Source organism: Odocoileus virginianus, chromosome 16 (assembly GCF_023699985.2).
Source record: "Odocoileus virginianus isolate 20LAN1187 ecotype Illinois chromosome 16, Ovbor_1.2, whole genome shotgun sequence".
Classification (NCBI taxonomy): domain Eukaryota; kingdom Metazoa; phylum Chordata; class Mammalia; order Artiodactyla; family Cervidae; genus Odocoileus; species Odocoileus virginianus.
The window spans coordinates 45,740,228-45,766,997 of record NC_069689.1 but is presented as its reverse complement, the minus strand read 5'-3'; the positions used below and the strand labels follow the sequence as shown (position 1 = coordinate 45,766,997).

At 42.4% G+C, this 26,770-nt stretch overlaps 1 long non-coding RNA gene across 1 annotated transcript in view; it reads left to right on the top strand.

Annotated features, from left to right (window-relative positions):
- LOC110148760 (uncharacterized) overlaps positions 1 to 22,827 on the top strand; it is a 41,232-nt gene extending 18,405 nt beyond the window's left edge. Inside the window, exons 3-5 of the long non-coding RNA XR_011491876.1 lie at positions 13,100 to 13,198; positions 22,407 to 22,504; positions 22,655 to 22,827. This is a non-coding gene — a long non-coding RNA (uncharacterized lncRNA). The remainder of the gene's footprint in view (positions 1 to 13,099; positions 13,199 to 22,406; positions 22,505 to 22,654) is intronic.
- Positions 22,828 to 26,770: the final 3,943 nt, after the last annotated feature.

Sequence of the window (26,770 nt, the reverse complement as noted above, 5' to 3'; positions counted from 1 at the left end):
TCTCTGATTATAAGGGTGAGGAAAGAGAGTCAGGGAGCCTTTAAGAAATGAGCCCCTAGGCCCTCAGCTTAGGGAGTGTTGGTCCTGGAATTAAACTTCCTCTTTTATAAGAGGAAATATAAACTTCCTCTGTATAAGAATTGGGGGCTTCCCAGGTGGTGCTAGTGGTAAAGAACCCACCTGCCAATGCAAGAGACAGAAGAGATGTCAGTTCGATCCCTGGGCGGGGAAAATCCCCTGGAGAAGGGCATGGTAACCCACTCCAGTATTCTTGCTTGGAGACTCCCATGGATAGGGGAGCCTGGAGGGCTACAGTTCATAGGGTCACAAAGAGTTGGACATGACTGAAGTGACTTAGCATGCATGCATGATAAGAATTTTCTCTTGATTAAAGTATTCAGTGAACGCCTCTTTCCATTTTCTTATTCACAGTCCAAGGAGAGTTGGATGCTTTGGTCCCACCTGTACCATTAAGAATGAATTAAAAGGATTTCTTGTTCCACATGGTAGATAGAGCACACTCATGTACATTCACTTCCACAAAATCTTCCATTGAAAGTACAGAACCGAGGTAGGAAACAGGAAATAAATCCAGGACTGCTTTAAGACACTAAGGGTTGAATGGTAAGGCAATCAGCAAAACATAAACTTTATTCTAAGACACAGAAAGTAGGCTGGTTAAAATTAGATATTGACTGTGTGTGTGTGTGTGTGTGTGTGTGTGTGTGTGTGTGTATAGAAGAAGGTGCCATCTGCCATAATAAGTGCAAAAGCCAACTGGAGGAGAGGTTAGAGCCAGTCTTCCTGGGATGAAGAAACTTAGGGAACAAGAGGAAAAGGGGGCATGGGAGAATGGGTCTGGGGGATCGGCGCCCTCTCTTCAGCACTGTGACTTTGTGGGTCTGTTTCCAGGCCACTGGAAGCAATGTTGGTTACCTCCAGAATGAACCTAGGGACTTCTCTAAAGCAAATGAAGGCTTGGCCAGGAGAACATGCGAGCTTCTCAGGTGGGTGATGCGTCTCCACGTTGAAGCCCCATGTTGTCGCATGGAGGATGCACAGAGAAGGTGACGTCAGCCTGTCTGTCAACCTGCCTACCCTCGGGAAGTTAGGTTGTAGTCACACTGGCCCGTGCATAGAGACAAAAGTGATCAACAACCTAGGAAAGCCAAGCCAGCAGATGCACTTACCAACACACCTTTTCATTCACAAATATGAGCCAAGAGTCAGTAGATACTTGAAGGGGGGGAAAAAAAGTAGCATGAATGAGAAAAACCAATATGAGGAAATATAACTTTCAACCTCAGGGCAAAGAAGTCAGGGAATAGAAAAGAGCTGTTAGAATCCCAGGGAAAAGTCCCATTATGAAATCCAAAAACCAAAAGTAGGAACACTAAGTGAGTTTTTGGAAATTAAAAATATCCTGAACTTTAAACAAGAAAAAAAAGGACTGAAATATAAAGTCAAAGAAATCTCTATGAAATTGTTTAAAAAGAAAAAGAAGAAATATTAAGACAGGAAAAAAGCAACACAGATAAATCCATGAAGTTCAATAGATACAGTTTTTTAATGGAGAAGAGAAAATTAATCAAAACAATTAAAAATTACCAAAGAAATAGGATTATGATTGAAAGATCCCATTGAATGTTAAGCAGTGAATTAAAGATTGTAAACAAATCATGGAATGCCAGGATAAAAAAATGCCTTAAAAACTATTAGAGAAATGGAAAAATAGTTTACTTTCAAAGGAATAAGAATCAGATTGGCATCAGAGTTACCATTGGAAAAATTAACTGATAGGAGATAATGAAGAGATGCTTTAAGAGTTATAAAAAGAAGTTATTTCAAATCTTTTTTTTTCCATTTATTTTTATTAGTTGGAGGCTAATTACTTTACATCATTGCAGTGGTTTTTGTCATACATTGAAATGAATTAGCCATGGATTTACATGTATTCCCCATCCCAGTCCTCCCTCCCACCTCCCTCTCCACCCGATCCCTCTGGGTCTTCCCAGTGCACCAAGTCCGAGCACTTGTCTCATGCATCCAACCTGGGCTGGTGATCTGTTTCACCCTAGATAATATTCATGTTTCGATGCTGTTCTCTTGAAACATCCCACCCTCACCTCCTCCCAGAGTCCACAAGTCTGTTCTATACACCTGAGTCTCTTTTTCTGTTTTGCATATAGGGTTATCGTTACCATCTTTCTAAATTCCATATATATGTGTTAGTATACTATAGTGGTCTTTATCTTTCTGGCTTACTTCGCTCTGTATAATGGGCTCCAGTTTCATCCATCTCATTAGAACTGATTCAAATGAATTCTTTTTAATGGCTGAGTAATATTCCATGGTGTATATGTACCATAGCTTCCTCATCCATTCGTCTGCTGATGGGCATCTAGGTTGCTTCCATGTCCTGGCTATTATAAACAGTGCTGCGATGAACATTGGGGTGCACTATTTCAAATCTTGAATTCCATATTATCCAAACTGTCAGTCAGGAATAATAAAATGAATGCTTTTTTAGACGCACCAAAAAAAAACATAAAATCTTTTAAAATTGTTTGAGATACTTCAGGAAAATGAAAACAAAGGCAGAATGAAAGAAAACATAGGATCTAAACCAACAGAGGAATTAACTTCGGATGAAACAAAATGAACCCCTGGCATCCATGCTGTGTAACAAGCTAGAAATTGATCCAAAGAGAAGGAAAGTCCTACCATGCTTGGTAAACATAAGAAAATTAAAGTGATTTTATTCAACAATATGATTCAGCAGCCGAAAGTCAAGAAATGTGATACAAAGGGTATATGTTTGTTTTCTCAGTAAGAAGAGAGAACGAGAAACTCCACTAAACTAAAAATGATGCATGAAAGGAAGTGGTCAAATACAAAGTATTTTGCAAGCACTCACGATAGATAAGCAAAAGTGTACAGCGACTCATACATAAAACCACTACCTAGAGCCACAAATTCAAGTGTAATTCTGCTGGCGTTTTTGTCTGCTCACCAGCCCTTGCTGTCATGCTAAAGTCCTGCCAGGTAATGATCAATATGGTATTTTGTCCCCAAATGAAAGGTGAAAGATGCTTAGAGGCATTGCAAAACTCAGGCCCGTAGACATTCCTGGCACCACCAAGAATGTAAACTAATTATTATCTTATAGCTAAGGTCTTTTCATTTACTAAGTGTATAAATTTGGGTTTAAAGTAGGCTATTTGGAAAACACTAAAATGCTCATTTCTCACTTCCTGTAAATTTTGTTAGGCAACAGCTGAACTTACAGTTAATTATTATTTTTATCATAATGTTGTGGCAAGTTTTATTTATGCAAAGTCATTTTAAAATTATTATATTGATAAAGTATTATTTTGAAAGGGCCTAGGGATGCAGCAAGGTGGAACTTCTGACCCCGGGACAAACAGTCCTCAGCCCCACAGCCAGTAAAGCTGTAGACTATGTTTGTAAAAAGGCAATGGGTGTGTCTCAACTTAGCAGCAAGAACAGACTAGGTGCAAGATGGAAACCTTGCTGTCTCCATTATTCCAGTAGCTTCATATGTTTCTTTTTCAAGTGGGATTTGGTACCTGAGCCTCTGCTCCGTGCCACGCTGGATTTCCAATCTATGGCCATCTCCTGCCCTGACCCCCGCCATCTCTCCAGATGTCTCTTCACTTCCACAGCACTTTCCTTCTCCTTGCACATTCGCATCTCTCCCCTTGGATGGTCAAAAGTATATGATCAAGAGTTATATTTTCACCTTTTTATTCTTTGAGTAGTTTTTGTTTCTTTGTCTGGGGCTTGTGGGGTCTTAGTTCCCTGGCCAGGGATTGAACCTGGTCCCTCGGCAGTGAAAGCAGAGAGTCTCAACCACTGGATCATCAGAGAATTCCCAATTCTTTGAACAGTTTTATACCCACAATTATGACTTTTAATTTTATTCTCAAAAATAAATGAATAAGTGAATGAGCGAAACAAGCCTCAAGGCTGAGCTGCCTGCTTTCAATGGATTTTTTTAAAATTTAGAATAACTTCAGATTCATATAAAAATTGCAAAGTGTAGAGTCTGTATATACCCTCACCCAGTTTCTCCTTTTGCTAGTATCTTCCATGAGTGTGGCACAGTTCACACACATTTGTCACAGTTCATGAACCAATATTGGTACAGTATTAACCAAACTCTTTCCAATTGCCTTACTAATGCCCATTTTCTGATCCAGAATCTTACCCAGGCTTCTATGTTATATTTAGTCGTTATGTTTCTTTAAGCTTCTCTTACCTGGGAGAGTTTCTCAGACGCTCCTTGTTTTTGACAACCTTGTTAGTTTTGAGAAATACTGGCCAGGTATTTTTAAAAATATGCCCAAATTGTGATGTCTGCTGTTTTCCTCATGATTAGAGAACAGTTACGTGTTCTGGAAGGAAAATCACAGCGGGAAAGTGCCATTCTCACATCACATCATATCAAGGATATGTACTATCAACATGATTTATCATTGCTCATCTTGACCTTGATGTTGACCTTGAGGTCATGTGGGTCAGGTTTCTACACTGTAAGTTATTTTTGTCCCTTTTCATACTGTGTTATTTGGAGGAAAGCCCCTCTGTGCCACATGAGCTATCTTTTAATTTGGCTTTTGGTTCATTTGATTTTCTTGTCAATCAGTAGGTATCAGTACAGATTTCCCCTTACAGGATTAAATAACACAGTGATCAAATTAATAGGATTGTAAAGACACCCCACAACTATATACTGTGGGCAATGTTGGACAACTGGAGGAAAAATATAACTCAAGGAAAAGGTAACTTTAACTCATCCTCAATCACCAATAATAACTATTCATTAACCCTCTGAGTCAATTTGTAGTTTTCACCTCCCAAACATCCTCAGAGGATAATCCAAGTCTGACGAAGGCTGCACCTTCCCTGAAGAGCAGCTGCCGTGGCTGGAAGAGTTTGGGCCAAGCAGCCTCTGTTCTGTGACACTTCCCACCTTCTGGGGCAGCCAAGGCCAGTCCTGGGCATGAAAAGTGCCAGACGGAGCCTCCTAGCTTCACACTCAAACAGCCCACGCTGAGCACATTGGTTTAATAGACGGCAATAAATCAAGTAAGTGTATATATCTCAGGATTTTGTAAGCATCAATTCAAACAATATAATTTGCTTCACAAAGATGAACATCTGTATTAAAGAAAGCACCAAAACAGCACTAACCAAGAGAGTATCATGAGACTTCTGGTGTTGCTAAAGCATCTCAGGGTCCTCGATCATCACCAGTTCAGCATATAGGACATTGTATGTGCTGAACAACATGGAAGCAATCTCTTTTGTAAGCCTCATAATTGCTCTAAGAATTTACTATCATCATCATTACTGTTATCATCATCATACCCATTTTGTTGATGAGCACAATAATGCTTACAGAGACCAGAGGTCACAATGCTAGATCTTGAGTCTAGGTCTGACTCCACATTTCATACTCTGAGATTAATTTCTAATTAAACAATTAATTTAACATTTTTGCTCATCCAGAGTGTACATGGAAGTGAATGAAGATAAGCAACCATTCTAGTTGGGGATTTCCACAGTTTTAATGATCCCCATATTATTGCCATCTCATACCCAGACCAGTTGGACTTAATCTGGCTTTTAGAAGTATTCAAATTCTATAAAGCTACATAATATCAAAAAGATGATGCAACAATTTTTTTTTTGCATTGCTACCAGCTGTTTGAGCTCAGAATGTAGCCAGCTTTCAGTTCCAAGTGTTTAGCTGTTAATTCTGACGTCCAAGGCACCATATCGGTAACAGAAGCAGAGTTAATAAGGCCTAAAGAAAGGCTCATGACATGGGAAAATTATAAACTTGGAAATACTAGCCCTACCGGCTAGACGAATGGCCTGATGGAGCCACAGAAAACGAGGTCATCCAAAACCTCAGACCCCACACAGCCTTGACTTCAGGGCAGCCCCACCACCCTGCTGGGTCTGTGGGCCCGAAGAGGGATAAGGTCAGTCTGGGGTGTGCTGGAGGAGATTCACAGTGCCTGCATCTCCTCCCAACTCTAAAGCCGCTGACGTTGAAGCCAGCCACGGGGATAACGCTCACACCGCAGAAATCAGCAAATGCTGCAAATCAGGGCCCCTGCCACCTCCATGCCACAGGAAGCTCACTGTGAATACTCACCACCCTGCACCCTGGAAGGTTCTAAAGTGGCCTCCTGATGTCCGAATTTGCCATGCCTCATCTCAGATTCACCTTGAGATACTGGTTTCCTGGACGTTTTGTTCAAGTGTGCCATGCACTTAGCACAGGCCTTGCTGTGTGCTGGACACTGTTCCACTAAACAGCAGTCATATTGGTCAGAACCACCAGAGAAAGGTCTGTTACCTCCCATGCACGTTACCCGCGTCTCCCTGGAGTGAAGGCCACACGCTGAGATTTGCACGGGCTTCAGCACAGCCCGCCAGTTAATCTGAGGCAACCTAGCAATAGTATCTGACGAAATGCTTCTCAGACACATTTTTAAGCTACTGCCAAGGGGACGCACTGTACTGTGGGGGATTCAAGGATAAATCGGTTGATGACACACCCTTGGAGGAGTTCTTATTCTACAATGGGAAATGCAACCTGAATATCCTCACCTATTATGCAGAATTAAAGGTGACAAGCTTTCACAGGGAAACACTGTTATGAGGGCTCTGAGTGCTGAGAGTGAGACATTACCCTTCCACGTGGTCGGAGAGAGAAGTCAAGGAAGGCCTGCGCCTGAAGTTCCAGGCAAATTCCTACCAGAAGCGGAAGGTGTCCTTTCCTAGGGCCTTTTCCAAAAAGAAAAAAAAAAAAAAAAGAGGGGAGGGGAAGCAAATAGAAAACAGAGGAACAAATGAGAGACATTTGTCCTTGTCTCTGATAGTAAGAATATCAACCCAGAATGTGACAGTTTCAACATCAAACATACTCAATTTTTATGGCCTCAGTTTCATACAAGAACACTCGGCATGAGTTTTTTTTTCTTCCTCCTGAAACCTACCGGCCCAAGAATGAACAACATTCAGTGATCTTTTGCCTCTTGATCAAAATCTCAGATCTAAGATGTTTATACATCTGAAGGGAACAAGGCCGCCTCGAGCTGAAGCAAATCCCAAGGGCAAATCTGGAAGGTCAGGAGGTTGTCTCAGAAAGGCGTCATCTCTCTGTGCCACCATCTCCCCAGGAAAGGCGTTTTGGAGCCTCCCATACTGACCCAACAATCAGATGGAAGGAAGTCTCCCCTGTGGGATCTCTGTTCAGTACACTCCCCAGCTGGCCCCAGAGTCTACATCTGACTTCAGAGGGAAGGATAGAGAGAATCTGAGTGGATGCCTATGTCCAAATTTGAATTTCTGTGACTTCTCTGAGGCCCCATCTTCTCAACTGGAAAATGAGAAGGTTGGACTCAGACCAAAAGGTATCACCCAGGGCAAAGGATAGAGTGTAAGGTAATTCACCCAAGTGAGCTCCTATCCTGTTTCTTTTTAAAGTGGCAATTCAGAGCAGCTCTCCAGATTCACTGTCCAATTAAGTAGCAAAATTGTAAAACACTGTATTCATTCAACAAAGCATGTCTGAAGGAAAGCACTATTTATATCAACTTATGTATTTTAAAGTCAGAAAGTTATTTGCCCCCTTCCTCGCTAGCACTCTCTTGACCCCATTGTATTTTCTGCTTACCCACTGTTCTTGAATGCCTTTAACCATTCTTCAAATAGCCATTGCTTAGCTAGATCATCATAACTCACAGGGAATAGCCAGATGTCCTCTGAGACATTTGTCCAAAATGACGGTAATATTTTATGAAGGGCACTGACAGGCAACTTGTTTCTGAATTTCATTTAGCATATTGAGCTTCAGCCATGAGAACTGCCCTCCAAGGTGACCCAAGGGGAAGGGAGAAGAGGGACCATATGTTGAGGACCTACTAAGCGCTAGAGACCTTGATGGATGCTTTGACGATGTCATCCACTCATTCATTCCAAAAAGCAAGGGCGGACACAATGGCTTTCAAACACAGTGCCCAGGCATATTGTAGGCGTCATGGAAAAATGCTACATTCTGAGAAAATGCAGGCCACTTTTGTCAGTGAACACTGAAAAGAGACTGAGACAGGAAAAGTAATTCAAAGTAAAAGAAGGAGACGGTTACACTCCAGGCAAGAAACTGGAAGCAGAGAAAAGATAAAAATAAAAATCCATCTAGTTTTAAATAAATGAATGTCTGTTATAATTGAACAATTTATAAATATTTACGCCCCTGGACTTCAAAACCTTTCCATAGACACTTCTGCTCAAATATTGGTATGTTTTTTACCTGTGCTCATAGACAAGTTAATTTTTTTTTTTTTTACCATCTACAATGGGCAGAGAAGTTTTAATATATCTAATCCCACAGCAGGAGCAAGAGGGATGGAGCAAGCCTTTGTCTTTGGTTATGTGACAATCAGAGAGGGGCTTCATAGAACTTATCGAATCTTCAATTCAAATTTAAATAAAATAATACTCCTGTTCTGCAGAAGGAGAAACAGAGACTTAGCAAGGTGAGCTGCGTAGTCAGGGTCTCACGGCCAGAGAAAGAGACCAAGCTTCAAACCTCTGGCCTCTAAGCAGCTTTAGCTCGACCAGTAGCAAGAGGGGCTGCACCCAGCAGCGGTGAGTCCGCCTCACCAGAGACGCTGCCGCAGAGGCTGAGCACCAGGGGGCGATCCACGAGCTGCAGGAAAGCTGTCTCCCTCAGGAGGAAGTCTAGAGGAGACGGCCTCTCAGAGCCTTTCCGACTCTCCAGTGTGTTGGATGGGTGACCACAGGGATCGTTAAGGCTTTGCACAGACATTCAAGTTGCTTCTGCCTTTTGGGCATCTGGAAGGCAGGTGTGCCTTATCCCCTGTTTTGGCTGATGAAGTATAAACAGATGTGATGTGTGCCTTTTAAGGCAAAGCGTCGGGGTTGAAGCGCAGCTCATCCTGCTTGTCTCCACCACTTCAGTGGTCAGTGTTAGGAGACGGTCTCCTTCCGCTTGGATCTCTGAACAATTCCAAGGAGCAGAGGCACTTGATGACCTACAGTGGATGAGGAGTATGAACAGAAATTGAATTAAACTCAGTGGTTTTAAGTAACTGAGAGTGGAGTTTTTGTTACCGCCACATAACCCAGACTATCCTAACTGATCACAATGACATTTTAGTTCTGAACTCTTCAGAGACGCCCTCTAGGATTGACCTCCTACAGGAGTCGGTTAAGGGGCTAGGGAAGTCCTCACAAAGAAGTTCTGCAGGGACAAGCAAGTGACCTGGGCCAAAGGAACTGCTTCCTGGGTTAAGAGCGTGAGAAGTGAGAGGGAAGAAACATAAGAGAGGAGGGGTATTTTCATTCAAGGAGTAGAATTCTCCCCAGCAATCATCTGGGCACAAAATCCAGTAATTTACTGCTGCTGCATTCTCTTGTCCCCCAAGAGGAAAGCAGAGGGCTTTCTTTCTAGAAAAGAAAAATATTGACCTTTTCTCTCACACAGACTGACTAGCAGCAATTTAACAATGATTCCTGTAGTTCATCCCCCAGGACATCAGCCGTGCAAGGGAGAATATTGATTTTTGTCTTTTTAAAAAAGAAGCTTGCTAAAATAAGCACAGTAGTTGTGGTATTTTTTTTTTTAATGTAGAAGCAAGTTGAATTTTAAAAAATAAATAAATAAACAGTGAATTACTCCGCCCAGATTATATGAAAGGACTGTTTGAGGTTTCAGACAGCACAGCCGCCAAGAATAACAGCCCACCACTTTACCTGTGCATCCTGGGACAACCAGTGCTTTACATATGGATGCTCTTCAGTCTCTCTTAATGAACTTCACGTCTGCATCGCAGGGCAGCTCTGGCAGAACGTAAGCTTTATTGGGAAAAGAGGTTGTCTGGAGGCTGGTATGGACCTAATTGTTCTTCCCAGGTGTCTAGCCCAACGGCCCAGCTTTGCTTGTGTGCAATCCTGCACACAGCCAGCTCTGAGAGCAGCAGACTCAGACATCCTCCTGGCTCAGAAAGAGCTCAAGCAAAAAGTTGCCTTCTGAAGACAGAGCTCACAACACAGGCTTCTAAGAGAGACCGGCTCCTGCTGCTGTAATCCATGCATACAACTTCCGGGGGGGAAAAAAGGGGCTCCAAAATAGCAGAAGTTCATCTCTGACCTGACTCCTCTCTTAGGCCTCACTAGATTTTATTCTGACTCACTCCAGAAAAAAAGAAAAAAAAATACCGCTTGACAGGCCACAGTAACATTAATTGGAATCTTTTAGACAGCTTAAGTGCTTACTCGCCTCTGATAAATCTGTTCTCCAGAAAGGGCCTGTGAGTTTCATGCAGGAGTCCCATCAGATAATCACAGACACTTCTTATGCAATTTGCCGATTACTGACAACACACATCAGGAGTGTCTGGCCACCCCTATTTTGAGGACCACCTTCCATCACCGGTAACTTCAACTGGAATAACTAAACAGGATCTGCAGGGTTTATTGTTAACACATCATTCCCCTCACCAGGCTAGACATACTGTGTATCATGGAGGTGAAAATGTTGGCTCACTCATCCTGATGCTGAATTCCCAAATCTACTCCCATATGAAAACCAAAAAATAAAAAAAATCCACTGTATAGACAAGGACAGATGGAAATGTTGGGGACAGCCACCCCAAAGCTGAACAAGTGCTCCCCTGCAGTAAAATAGGGTTTTGTCTTTCCCAAACTTTCCTTGTGTGAATGTGATTTCTTTCTTTAAAGTCTATCCTGACTTTTAAGTTTTCAGACCCTGGCTAGACAGTCCTGTTAGTTAGTCCCCCTTCGTGAGCAGTTGAATGCACACATCGATCACTGCCCTGATTGGACCTTTTCACTGTGCACCTGTCCTTCTGGGGAGACCCAGGCACCAGATGATTAGCAGTAGCCTCTCTACCCCAGAGCCCACAAATTATTCAAATGAGCTAGTCTACGTGGAAAGAAACCAAGCTAACTGCACCCAACTGGCCATACAACGCCTACCCCGGCAGGCCCATCTTGCTGTTACCCCACCCCCAGGTTCAACTCCCTGCACGGCCCTGACTAGCAGCCTTCTCTCGTCTTGAGCTATAAATAACGAAGCGTTGTGCCCTGAATCTATGTGAGCACCCATGAGTTCTGTCATGCCATCAAAAGAACTTTTAAACTTTATAAAACACCCTGAAGGACTGAGTAGATCCATTTTTTCATGCAAGAAGATGAAACACACAGGCTTCTTCCAGCCCCACAGCCATCTTGACTGATCTGACCACTTAGATGCATTGAAATCACTTTCTGGGACCAGCCAAGACCACAAAGTAAACGTTCAAACTCTTCACCTTAATCTCAACTCCTGGTTTCAGGAAATGAAGACTGTCTATTTCTGCTGTGCCAATTAACTCTCTTTCCACTCACCTCAGTAACCCAGCATAAAGCAGAGTTCCCATCATACAGCAGGTGCTCCATAAATGCATGTTGAATGAATATAACACAGGACCAAAAATGCATAGAAAAATACAGCCAGTTCATTCAGAAACCCAACACATATTTAATGGATGGCTATAAGCCTGATGTGCTGCAGCCCATGGGGTCGCAAAGAGACAGGACACGACTGAGCAATTGAACAACAAATGATCCAATCATCTGGGTTTAAAAAGTGATGACATTGCATTTTATATTAAGGGACTGCTAGCAGTGTGCCTGCATTAATTAGTTCTCACTTAGGGGCATGCCATTTAATGATTTAGTTCTACACTTATCTGAGTGTACGTCTCATGTTCTGAGTGAAACATTCCTGGACCTCCCCAGGAGAGTTGATCACTCCTTTTTCTCTTATCTCCATGCATCTATCTACAGTATCACATCCACTGGCTGATCTTGGGCTCTCTAGGAGCCAGGACCATCTAGAATGCATCTTCCCAACTCCAATGTTTAGCCCAGTGTTACCCAGGACTTAGCAGGTATCCTTAGCAGGTACCTTGCTTAGCAGGACTTAGCAAGTATTGAGTGAATAAATGAAGAGCAAATGAATGAATACCTTTCCTACCAAGTGCTTTGCACTGTGTAAAAGCTGAAAAAAAGGTAATGGGAGAGGAGAGTTGACTAAAACAGCAGTTCTCAAATGTGAGTGGGCATCAGAACTCCCTGGAGGGCTTGTGAACACACAGAGCGCTGGGCTCCAAACCCACCCTCTGATCGGGTAGGTCTAGGGAAAGGCCTGAGCACATGCATCTATAACAAGCTCACAGGCGATGCTGATGCTGTAGAGGTGGGGACCACACCACGAGAACTAGTGGTCTGCAGAAAAAAACAATGTGACTCCCCTGACGTCAGGGAGCTCACTGCGACCATATGCAACACAGAGGAAACGAGCGAGAATGCAGAGATGTGGATAGTACAAGCTTTCTGCAAACCTGCCACAGACAGTGGGGCAGAGAGAGTCTGTCCAGGCTGACCTCATTAACCTGTTTCAAAGAGAAGGAAAAGGATCTTAAGAAGGTGAATGACTTGTCAGAGGTCGACTCAGGTACAAGGTACAAGAGAAATGTGTGCCTGTGAGCACCAAACAACATGTACCAAAATGTCCAATTTTTGATGCTTAATGATCCCAAAATGGACACATGTCCATCAACAGTAAAATGAATAAGTATACTGGGGTGTATATTCATGCAAAGGAAGATTATATATTATTTTTTTTAAAGAACAACTACAGCCATTTGCTACACCATTGATGAATCTCACAAATGCTGGTGAAAGAAGTTAGACACGAAAGAGCATGTTCTGTTAAAATCTGTTTATACCAACTTCAAAGAGAGGCAGAACAAATCTCTTTTGGAGGTCAGAACAGTTACTTTGGGGAATAAAGTAAGTGGGGGGACTTCAGGGGAGTTTCTGGAGGTGCTATTGATATTCTACTTGTTGACCCAGGTGGGGGCTAAGAGAGTATGCTTACTGATGTTTTCACACTTTTCTGCATATATATTATACTTCAAAATACAGAGGGGTTTTCTTCTTTTTTTTTGGCTTGTTTGTTTTTCAGTGGTTGAAAGGAAGAAAACAGACACTGAGCTGAATCTATCACAGTCCTTGTCCCGGGAGCTGACCCAGATACCCAACAGGAACGGACAGGAAGACGGTGGTGAGCTCTCCCAGGGGACAGAGAGGAACAGGGTCACTGCAGATGCTTACTTCAGGCCAATTTCACAGGCGCAACCCATGAAACTGTGAGATAAGCTGAAGAGTACAACACATATGTTAATCTTTTACATGAGAATTATAGAGTTGGAACATACCTGGGAGATCATTAAAGCTCAGAGGAAGAACTTAAAGAAAATTTTCTTAGAGCCTTCCCCGTGGACCATCTCAGTATTTAATCTCAGCTGGGAACTTGGCAGGGTGGGCCAGGCAGCTGTCTTTTTTGGCTGAACTCCCCACCCCTATAGAAATGTTTTTCCATTGGATCCTCTAACCTTTTTCAATCTTGAAGAAGACTTAGTTATCAACTCAGAAGATGACAAATTCTTTTCCTAAACCTCATAGTTTGGATACCTATTCACAAACTGAGAAGGCTTCTGAGCAATCTGAAACTATTGATACCAAATCCTTTCTTGGGAGATGACACCGTGTTTGTCCAAGATGTTTCTGTAAACCAAGCAGCCGAGCAGCTCTGTAGGCATTGTAAACATCTGGCTAGTTCAGAAATACAGCCTCCTAACTGATCTATTACAGTAAATGGTCTAGACAGCGCGACTGGAACTCCTCGCTTTTTAATACTTCATAAACCTGTATCTAAGTGCAGGTGAAGTCAGTTGTAAATATAAAAACCACCAGAGCGGAATGGCCTTTGATTCTTTGTTTATCACAGGCTAATTAAAACACAAGCTGAACATAACTCAGTTCTTTAATGGAGGTTACCAGATGTGTTATTACTTGACCCTGCTCAGTATGAAGTCCTTGTATAATAACTATAATTTTTTTTATTTAGTGCAGCAGCCCTGTTATAGTTAAGGGTGTGTCTTTCTTTTGATTACAAGGCCCACATCTAAAGGAGGGGAAGGAGGATGGTTAACTACTGAGAACACGTTCTCTGGGCATTGAAACTATGATTAATATAAGCCCTGTCCAGGAGTGAATTCTTGGCTGCCCTGCATGCTATGGTTATGCACTGTGCCGAAGACACATTTTCACTGGAAGTATAATTACTGACTTTTAAAAGTCACCTTTCATCCCAACAAACCCAGCTTTCTCTAAAGCATTAGAGAGCCATTACAAATTACAGTTAGAGTAATAGCTTCAGCCGCTCAGCCATCACTTAAGAAGCACTTCAGCTGCCTGGAGCAGGAAAGGTCAGCCCGGTAGGGCCACCCCTCCGCAGTCAGGAAGTCACGTGGAGCTCTTTCCTGAGGGGTGGCCCCGCTGAATCGCCAGGCACCCTGAGCACCTGGAATCAGACACACATTCCTACGTACAGGGCCCAGCAAGCACCCCAAACACCTGGGCACCCAAGATGCATCATTGACAGTGTTATCCGTGGAGTCAGGAGAGCGTAGATGAAATATCAACCACCACCTACAGGACGGGCAGGTGTGCTAAGTCGCTTCAGTCGTGTCCAACTCTGTGCGACCCTATGAACTGCAGCCTGTCAGGCCCCTCTGTCCATGGGATTCTCCAGGCAAGAATACTGGACTGGGTTGCCAAGCCCTCCTCCAGGGGATCTTCCCAACCCAAGGAAGGAACCCATGTCACTTACGTCTCCTGCATTGGTAGGCAGATTCTTTATCACTAGCGCTACCTGGGAAGCTCCACCAAAAGGACGGCAGCTCTCAAAAGTCTTTTCTCCAATTGAGAACCCTTGCAAGACTCCCTTGAACCCCAGATAGACTCATCCCCATTGGTTATCTACTTGGCTGTCCCCTGGGCACTTTATTTATTTTTTTTTTTAAGATGGGAAATGATTTATTTGAAATGGCCAAAAATAACATTTTACAGAAAAGGAACCATAATACTACACAACCAAGTGTAGCTATAAAAATCTCAAACATTCAGGCAATGCTCTATTTAAATCACCAAAAATAAGGTTTTATAGAAAAGGAACTGTAACAAGCAAATGTGTAGCTGCAAATTTTCTTTTGCCATCAATATCGACTCCCTCTAAAATATTCGGGGACTACTTTGCAGTTTCCAAGCAAAACTAGAATTTGTGGGACAGAGTTGCTCAACCTTATAACAAGAATGAAAACAGTTTGCAAAACAATTTTGTTCAATGCCAACAAATAACTAAAAGACGTGGTTTAAATACCAGCATTTCCAAAACAGGATTAATCATGTTCTCTGGAAAACCTGTCTTGGGTCCCACAACTCAGGAATAACACCACCCATCACTTATTTGCCAAATGCCCAAAGCTAGGCTTCATCTTTCAGCTCTCCCTGTTTCTCTTTGTCAACCCATTCCGAAGATCTGCCGATGCCACCTGTTCCCTTCTGATCCACACTTCTGTCATGATCTTCCAGTTCCGTTCAGATCATCATGGTATCTAGCCTTTACATCGAAGGTTCTCAGCCAGGAGCAACTTCACATTTCTCCCCCCTTCCCCCAACACACACACACACCAGGGCACATCTAGCAATGTCTGGAGACATTTCTGGTTGTCACAGCTGAAGGCTGGGATGATGCTACTCACATTCAATGATTAGAGGCCAAGGATGCCGCTAAATATCATTACAATACACAGGGCAACCCACAGAGCAGAGAAGGAGTCTAAACTGTCAGTAGCACTGAGACTGACAAACTGCCCTAAAACATCTCCTTGCCAAGGTGCCAGTCATAAGACATAAGTCTTACTACGTAACTCTTCAAATATCATGGTTCCTGGAACAGGGTCCCTAAGGTCCTTCAGCCTTTGTCCCCAGCCTTCTCAGCCTCATCTGCAAACACTCTTCTCTACCTTCCCTGTAGCTGCCACGCTTCAAATGTCCACACCAGCTTCTTTCAGTTTCTTGAACTTCTGGGTCTCTGGACAACATTTTCTGCCCATGCCCACCAAGGAGTTCTCCTGTACTCAGCCTTCAGATTTTAATCTCACCCACTGTCCTACACAGGGGATGGACCTGTGCCCTCCCAAGGCACACAGATTTTTACCATCCTTTGCCTTGACTGTGTGTTGGCATTCAGCCTTGTGCATACTCCCCATGGGCAGGAACCTGGTCCGTCTTCCACTCTATCCTCTTTCTGCCTCTCAGTCAGGCACTCAATACATGCTCATGGAAATAATGACTAAATAGCATAATACTACAGTAAAACTGGTCTCTAGGGGAATTCAGACTGGAGCAACTCAGCTAAACAAAAACTTCTATCTTGCATAAATAATAATTTTCTATACTTAGACTCATTCATTAAATAAGTGTCTTGGACACTTAGGATTTTAGTCATCCACTGCAGCTTCTCATCTGATATCTATGTCCCCTCTACACAACTGCCCTGTGCACACACAAACACATGTGCACACTCACATGCACTCATGACCAAAGGCAACCAGGCTTGACTTGGACACATACAGTAAGAGCAGTCTGACTTCCTTGGAGACAGTTTAACATTTGAAAACACCCTTAGAAAGTATTTCTTCACAGATGGCCAATGGGCACATGGAAAGATGCTCAACACTGCTAATTATTAGAGAAATGAAATCAAAGCTACAATGAGGTACCGCTTCATGCCAGTCAGAATGGCCATCATTAAAAAGTCTACAAATAAATATTGGAGAGGATGTGGAGAAAAGGGAAGCCTCCTACACTCTTGATGGAAAATCTAAGTGCAGCCACTACGGAAAACAGTACAGAGATTCCTCAGAAAACTAAAAATAGAGCTGCCATATGATCTAGCATTCCTACACCCGGGCATATATCCAGGCAAAACTATAATTGAAAAAGATGCATGCACCCCTAGGTTCATAGCAGCACTATTCACAATAGCTGAAACATAGAAACAAGCTAAATATCCATTCATAGATGAATGGATAAAGAACATGTGGTACATATATATTAGACTGGCCAAAAAGTTCATTCGGGTTTTTGGGCTGTTACAGAAAAATCTTAACAAATATTTTGGTCTACACAATACAATGGAATACTACTCAGCTATAAAAAAAAAAAATGAAATAATGCCATTTGCAGCAACATGGAAGCACCTAGAAATTATCATACTAAGTGAATTATGTCAGAAAGAGAAAGACAAATACCGTATGATATCACTTATATGTGGACTCTAAAATATGACACAAATGAACCTATCTATGAGTCAGAAATTGAATCAGGGGCACAGAATAGACTGGTGATTGCTGGGGTGGGAGGTAGGAGAGAAATGGATTGGAAGTTTGGGATCAGCAAAGGCAAATTGGTATATACAGAATGGATAAATAAGCAGCTCCTACTGCACAGCACAGGAAACTACATTCAATATCTTGTGATAAACCATAATGGACAATAATTTGAAAAAGAATGTATACATAAATGAGTCACTTTTCTCTACAGTGGTAATTAAAATAACATTGTAATTCAACTATAATTCGTTAACAATTTTTTAAATATTTAAAAATATTTATTTCTTCATACTAAGCCTTAGTATGTCTCGTCCACTTGTTAGGTGCAGTGCCTTTGGGTCCTACAGGACAAGGCAAACTCCTCCCCTTTATACCTGATAGAAGGACCATCAGCCTTCCCTAGTCTTCCTCCTACTATAACCTCTAGTTCAGTGTTTGTCTTACCATCTGAACAAATTTCACTTGATGAAGTTCTATCTAAAAATGCCTTTGGAACTGTTGGTTAGCATCCCATAGCTAGTCAGCATCCCATAGCTAGTCAGCATCCCAAATCACTGTCAAATCTCTGGAAAGGAATGTCACAACATCCATCAGAATTTTAAATGCACATGCCATCTGGTCTGCGGCATTGCCCTTCTTTAGGATTGGAATGAAAACTGACCTTTTCCAGTCCTGTGGCCACTGTTGAGTTTTCCAAATTTGCTGACATATTGAGTGCAGCACTTTAACAGCATCATCTTTTAGGATTTGAAATCACTCAGCTGGAATTCCATCACCTCCACTAGCTTTGTTTGTAGTAATTCTTCCTAAGGCCCACTTGACTTTGCACTCCAGGATATCTGGCTCTAGGTGAGTGATCACACCATCATGGTTATCTGGGTCATTAAGACCTTTTTTGGGCAGCTCTTTCGTGTAATTCTGCCACTTCTTAATATCTTCTGCCTCTCCTAGGTCCATACCGTTTCTTTCCTTTATTGTGCCCATCTTTGCATGAAATATTTCCTTGGTATCTCTAATTTTCTTGAAGAGATCTCTAGTCTTTCCCATTCTGTTGTTTTCCTCTAGTTCTTTGCATTGTTCACTTAAGAAGGCTTTCTTATCTCTCCTTGTAATTCTTTGGAACTCTGCATTCAGATGGGTAAAACTACCACATAACTGCACTCATTTCACACGCTAGCAAGGTAATGCTCAAAATCCTTCAAGCCAGGCTTCAACAATACGGAAACCAAGAACTCCCAGATGTACAAGCTGGATTTAGAATAGGCAGAGGAACCAGAGGTCAAATTGTCAACATCTATTGGATCACAGAAAAAGCAAAGAAATTCCAGAAAAACATCTACTTTTGAACACTTGTGCCTTGCTGATAGGAATTTAAATCACTGAAGCCATTGTGAGAATGGCTTCTCAAAACATTAGTTTCTCAAAACATTAAAATAGAACAATCATATGATCCAGCAATTCTACTTCTGAGTATGTATGCAAAGGAAATGCACATATACTTGCAGACATATCTGTATCCCCATACTCATTGCACCATTGTTTGCAGTATCTGAGACAGGAAAAAAGCTGTGTCAATTGACAAACAAATGGATAAAGAAAATGTGATCAAGAAGATATGGTATACATATATGAAGGAATATTACTCAGCCATAAAAAACAAATGAAATTGGGTCACTGTCAGACATGTGACTGGACCTTGAGGGTGTCATACAGAGTGAAATAAGTCAGAAAGAGAAAAACAAGTATCATACATTAACAAGTATTTGTGAAATCCAGAAAAATGGTATAGATGATGCTATTTGCAAAGCAGAAATAGAAACACAGATGTAGAGAACAGATGTATAGACACCAAGGAGGAATGGGCTTCCCAGGTGGCAATGCAGGAGACATAAGAGACACAGGTTTGATCCCCGGGTTGGGAAGATCCCCTGGAGAAAGGAATGGCAACCCACTCCAGTATTCTTGCCTGGAGAATCCCCATGGACAGAGGAGCCTGGAGGGTTACAATCCATAGGGTCGCAAAGAGTCAAACATGACTGAAGCGATGTAGCATGCATACAGACTCTCACACCAAGGAGGAAGGTGGGTGGGAGGAATTCTGAAAGTGGGATTGACATATATTTACTATTGACACTATGTATAAAATAGATAACTAATGAGAACATATTATATAGCATAAGGAGTTCAACTCAATGCACTATGGTGACCTAAAATGGAAGGAAGTCCAAAAAGGAGGGAATGTACGTACACCTCTGGCTGATCCATTTTGTCATACAGCAGAAACTAACACAGGACTAAAAAGCATCTATGCTGCATGGCCTCACCGACTCAGTGGGCGTGAGTCTGAGCGAAATCCGGGAGCTGGCGACGGCCAGGGAGGCCTGGCGTGCTGCAGTCCATGGGGTCACAAAGAGTTGGACATGACTGAGTGACTGAACTGAACTGATTCTCCAATAAAAATTAATCATAAAAAAGAAAATGTGAGATATTTATATAAAATTATATACAGCGATAAAAAGAATGAAATGCTTCCATTTGTAATAACATGGATTGACTTTGATGGCATTATGCTAAATGAAATATCATACAGAGGAAAAACAAATGCTGTATAATCTCACTAAAATCAAACTCATAGAAACAGAATAGATTGGTTGTTGCCAGAGGCAGAGGGTGGAGGAGGGGGAAATGGGAGAAGGTGGTGAAAAGGTACAAACTTCCAGAATAAAGAAAAAAGAAGAAAATGGACCATCACTTAAACTTTAAATGAGTTAATGTTCAAAGTTGGACCATCAGACGTCTTTGTGAACAGGAGGGAAAAAAATGTATCAAATCCCAATCACTAGCAAAATTCCCAAGAGTTCCTTTATGGAGAGATCTGTTATGAACAATGCATATCTATCAGCACTGGTGGCCACTGAAGACACTTCAGGGTTTGAGGATGAGCATAGTTTCTGGCAGGAGGAGACGGGGACGACAGAGGATGAGATGGTGGGAGGGCATCACTCAATGCCATGAGTTTGAGCAAGCTCTGGGAGTAGGTGATGGACAGGGAAGCCTGGTGTGCGGCAGTCCAAGGGGTCACAAAGAGTCAGACGCAACTGAATGACTGAACTGAACTGAACTGATAGCTTATGAAATGTGTTAGGCTTATTGAACTTTTATCATGACTCAGGCTTTCCCATTGAGGAAGGTGGAAGGACAAAAAGGTAAGGTGGTAAAAAGACTTTGACCAAAGCAAATGCTGAGATGGTATTCTGAGAGGTGTCTTTTCTTTATCCTACAAAAGCACTGTTTTAGTAGAGAACTTTTCTTTCTCATTTTGTGTATCATGACCATATACCAAAAAATGACCACCACTTGTTGAGGGGATGGTTCATTTGTAGTCTCTACAATCTGAAACATCCTCATTCATTATTGTCCCTGAACCCTCAGTTTCCTTGTCTACATGGAGCTAATATTCCCACTTAAGTATATTGGGATACGTATGCTAAGTCACTTCAGTCATGTCCAACTCTTTGAGGCCCCATGGGCTGTAGCCCGCCAGGCTCCTCTGTCCATGGGATTCTCCAGGCAAGAATACTAGAGTGGGTTACCATTTCCTCCTCTGGGGGATTTTCCCAACCCAGAGATTGAACCCCCATCTCTTATGTCTCCTGTATTGGCAAGTGGGTTCTTTACCACTAGCAGCACCTGGGAAGCAACTTGGGGTATAAGTTAAATAAAAAATGATTATATGGTGACTATACAACATGTTACTAAAAACACCAGTGGGTCAACAATGAAATCAAAAAGGAAATCAGAAAATACCTCAGGACAAATGACAATGGAAACACAACCACATTAATCTATGGGATGCAGCAAAAGCAATCCCAAGAGGGAAGTTCATAGTAGTACAGGCCTTCCTCAAAAAAAAAGAAAAAGAAACATCTCAAACAACCTAACCTACCACCTAAAAGAACTAGACGAAGAAAAAACAAAACCTAAAGTCAGTAGAAGAAAGGAAACAATAAAGACCCAAGAGGAAATAAAATGGAGGTCAAAAAACAAAGTGAGTGCAGGATCCTGCCTTACCTAGAGCAAGAGAATATTTCTCTGCTCCTCAGGACTCATGTTCTTGTGATTTATCTCAGAAATCCAGGGTGTCCTCCAGGTTTGCAAGGCTAGTCATAGCTACATTCCTGCAGAAAAGAGCTCTGACAATCTGAGTTCTGAATCCCGTTGATGATGAGATGAGGTGAGATGAGATGAGATGAGATGAGATGAGATGAAAGATGATGAGAGCTCTGAGTCATCTCTTGTTGATGAGAGAGATGAGAGCTCCTCTGAGTCCTGTTCTCTGGCCAGTGCTACTCTGGTCCGCTCTGGAGGCTCGGTGATGACCTGCCAAGTGCAACCACGGAACTCTGCGGATTCACCCTGTGAACCAAGAAAGCAGGTGGAGGACAGCTCGCCAAGCACCATCTCTCATCAGCAAGAGGAGAAATTGGGCAGAAAAGGACATCTCTCTTCTGCAGGCTTGGTTCTAACACACCCTAATCTTAAACTCAGTTATACTACTCCGCTGGTTGTTGATACACACACATAGCAGTGTTCCCCTGGGATGTCCTCAATCCCAGGCTGGGGAGCCCAAGGGAGATTTCCAGTCTCAGATCCTTCCCATCTCCATCTTCGAATCATAGCCCTGAATCAGAGTCTAGGACCCCCCATGCCAAGGCCTCAGAAAAACTTACTTTCTTACATGTTAAAAAGGCACTGAACATGTAACTCCCCATGAATCCCACAACCTTAAATTCCATGGTCCTGTTTCTATGATCTTTTGTAATCCGAACTGTAGGCACTGAGGGGATCACATTGTTTCTTTTTTGGAACAAGAAACAAATACATCAGATCTGTATTTAACAAACGGTTATTTAATGACAGAATTCAATTTCAACTTCTCAAAAGTTAAAATACGATCTTAGTTGCCAAATAACCTGAGTTTCCAAAACCTAAACTTTGGTGAAATGCCACTTTTTTCTTTTTCATTTCCAGATAAAAATTATTCATTCCTTCAGCAAAGCTCATAAACCTATTTCTCTGACTGTATCCCTGTTCTTGTGCCGGGGCTGTGGGAACGGAAGGAAAACAAGGTAAGGCTATCGACTTTCTCAAGCTCATATTCTGATAATAAAAATAAAACTGTCCCAGAAACACCCTTAATACTGGCATGTGTGCCAACCCTCCACACATTTGACTCCACCAGGAAAACACACTGAATGATGCCTATATCCCACCCCCAGCACAGAGGCACTCAAGACATCGGAAATCAGCAAATGAATGAATGAATGAATGAGTGACGCACATCGAAGAATCACCACCAAAGCCTTGTCATCTCACACCGATCATGAAAACATCTTCATCAACTGAATCAGCCACTTGTTTGCCAGCAAGAATGCAATGAGAATAAAATATGAACCCCAAATCTATTTTGATTCACATGTTAATGGGAAGGACCTGGAATTGAAAGATCACACATTTCATCTCCAGAAAGTCCTCAAATGGTAAAAACTAGCTTTGACTTTTAAGCTTAAGCTTCAGATTCAGCTGGAACCCAGCCCAACCCAGAAGCTTTAACTGGTGTGGATTTAAAGATGAGGTTTTCCTAAGAAATATTTAACACTTCTCTAATATTTCTTCTGAGTTTGCTTCAGTCATCTGATGAATCTAGCTACTGGAAAGAAATCATTTAACCCCTAGGCTTTGAAAACCAGCCAACAACATCAACTTATATATCCATGTGTCTCTTTGGGGAAAATCCTGCCAGCAGCCTGAGGGTTAAGCGTAATCCTGTCATGTTTGCCCTGAACTTGCCCAGTTAAATTGCAACAGCATGGGTCTCCATAATTATCTAATCCTTAGTGTTGCGCCTTTACGTAATTTATGATGTAGCATTAAAGTCTGACCCTGAGTTTGAAATGAACTGCAGTTCTGCTGACATCCAAGCTCAAATTAGTAGGTAAGCACCCAATTAACGATTATGCTTCTGAGCTTTCATTTCCATCTGACCACACTGCTACGCTAATCAGTTTTCTAAGCCGTTCACCTTCCCCATAACTAACAAGCATTTCTGTTGCCTTTTATGTCTTTGGATACTCTGCATCCTCATAAAAGGCTCTCCACCACTGCTGTCTTCAAGACTGCTGCCCAAAACGACTGTCCGCGAATGAGCTGGCCGGTTCTGATGCACTTTGTTGGCAAAAACCAAAGGTCAGCTTGATGGGTTCCCATTTTCCTCCTCTGTAGAAGGACTGGGTTCCCTAGATGACTTCTGTTGGCTGCTGGAATCACTCAAGTGAAGGATGGCCCCCTGTGGACGTTTAGATCAAGGAGTTAGCAAATACTCTCAGGCAATGGACTTCACCAAAACCCCACCATCTATCTGAATACCTGGGGAAGGGGTGAGGGGGGACCGGAGAGTGATGATAGGAGAGGAAAAATCAGGCAATGTTCCCTTTTCCAACTTCACACCTCCTTCCCTCTTTGTTTCCCCACCCCCTGAACAACACTCCCCACTTCCTGTGCTCATCTGCACACCGTGTAAACAGCAGCAACTGAGCATAAAATATTAGAATATTTTTAGAGACTCGTGATATCATTACTTTGACTTCAGTACCTACACACAAAAAAGACAATCTATGTGAATGCTCAAATGAGTGTCTGTGCGGGGGAGTGATTTGCTAATTACCACGTATGAGCACAATTGCTGTCCTAGACCTGTGTCTCCTGTCTTCCCAACTGCTGTTTCTTCCTGGACCTCTGTCACTTGGCATTTTGATTCCTAGTTAGCTGAGCCACTGCTAGCCTCTCCTCCTAAAGTCAGAGAAGAACTGCTTACACCCCCTGCCAAACACAAAATCAGAACTGAATCTGGACTCTCCATAATTACTTTCCCTAATGTATGCCCTAATTATACACCTAAACTTGCCTTCCACTCCAGATTTATCAACTTTTGGACACAACACAGATATTTTCCTTTCCAACTCATGTAGAAAAGACATGAAGTCATCAAGAATTTTATCCAGCATGACTGCCTTTCAAACTTGAGTACCAGAAGCTTGTTTTCTGTTTCTAATCAAACTTACTCCTTATTCCAATATCAAATCTCATTATGAGGAGTGGGGAGAGGGATGAACAGGAAGAGAACACAGTGTTTAGGGCAGTGAAAATACTCTGTACTATGACACTGTAATGATGGATACAGATCACTTTACATTTGTACAAACCCACGGAATGTACTGCACTGAGAGAGAACTCTAAAGTAAATTATGGATTTGGGTGACTGGGACGTATCAGTGTAGGTTCATCAGTTGTAACAGTGTACTACTCTGGTGAGGGATGTTGATTATGAGGGGAGCTAAAGGAAATCAGTCCCGGGCATTCACTGGAAGGACTGATGCTGAAGCTGAAACTCCAGTACTTTGGCCACCTCATGCGAAGAGTTGACTCATTGGAAAAGACCCTGATGCTGGGAGGGATTGGGGGCAGGAGGAGAAGGGGACAACAGAGGATGAGATGGCTGGATGGCATCACTGACTCGATGGGCATGAGTTTGAGTAAACTCTGGGAATAGGTGATGGACAGGGAGGCCTGGCGTGCTGCGATTCATGGGGTTGTGAAGAGTCGGACACTACAGAGCCACTGAACTGAACTAAGTGTTCAGGGGGACAGAGGGTGGATGGGAAATCATTGTAACTTCCTCTCAACTTTGCTGTGAATCTTAAACTGCTCTTACAATAATCTTAATTTTTTAAAATATCATTATCAAAAAGGGTAAAAATAGAGTTATTCTGATGAGAATGGAACTGAATCCTTCCACCAGCACCAGGGTGCCATTACCACACACTGGCACACACTGCTTGAAAGCCATCATCCTAAGATAAACTATGTACAGAAGCTCACACAGATAAAGAAACCCAGTAAAAATTAAGCTTTGGTTTGATCAGTGCTTCCTTTCCTTCCTAGCTGGCCAAAGTGGTTTCATATTCACGAATTAAAAAATTTATTTTCATTTATCTTTTGAGAGAAGAAAAGATGAAAGAAGGCATCCATGTTTTCATTTTACGAGTGCTCCGAGACAGAACTGGCTCAGTTGGAAAGCTGGAATGGGAACTGGATGCTCTGGCCCCTCTTCTTTCCTCTGGACCAGTGCCCCACCTTACGTGCTCATATCACATTGACAAGCATCACAACACACAGACACTCAAGAGGTATTCTTGTGGGGACAGTGAGGATGATAATAGTGAGAGCAAGGAAAATTGAGTTGAAAGTAGGTTGAAAAGATTTCCTAATAACACTGTATTTGAGAAGCATATTGGATAGCTGACTTACTATGGAAAAAGTCCCGAGGTTCTGGACTTCTAATTCAACTTGACTCTTCCATATGCAAACTAGTAAAGAGGAGCTCTTATCAAGCCCAGTGAGATAAGAATGATGAGACAACTTTATCTTTGCACAGAATTGTTTATGGCATGCAGATACCTATGTGTGTGAAATAAATAAGTCAAGCTCCTTCCAAAGTTAGTGGTAAGTGGATGTAGATAACACGCAGCTCTGAAAGAACGACTGCAGAGTAGTGGCCCCTGACCCTGGACATTGCCAAAAGGATGATGCTTATACAAGAAAACCACAGAAAGCCTCATGAGATGATGGAGCTTGGAGAGAGCAAACAGATTGAAAGGAAGACCCTGACCAGGGGGAGGGGAGGGGTGAAGTAATATTTTCAGTGGAAGTTCCCTCCTGTCACTAGTCCTACTTGAGTTGCGTACATACACACTTCAGATTCTTTAGGGAAAGTCTACATTATTCGCTGGACAGAGATTTGTGGAAGAAATAAACAAACTGAAACTCTGAATTAGCCATCACAGGCTCCCTGCTTTTCGAAGGCAAAGTGTTCCTTGAGAACTTTTGCAAGCCTCAATGGCGTAAAGCAAAGAAGCAAGTACCTTAGATCTCATCTTGCTAAAGGATGCACAGAATGAATCGAGAGCCAGCCCAGATGGTCGGAGACACAGTTCAAAGCTATGGGGGCTTGATGATGAGCTGCCAACTGTGGTTCTCAGGGAAGGAGTCTGACGGGGCTGCTCCCACGGCTTACGGTGTGTGGTGCCTCTATAATTGCTGCTGCAAAACAAGCACTGAGCCCTATTTTCACCTTTCTGTAAATGAAAATCCTCTTCAGATTCCTTTCAGTTAGCATACACTAGTATTAATGCAGACTTTCATAAAAGTGAAGTGACATAAAGCAGGGGATACCTGTACTAAGAAATCAAGAGCTTTTGAACTAGAAAGCTCTAGATTCAAAACCAACTACCCACATACTAACAGAACCTAGCCAAGTAATTTAACCTCTCCAAGAT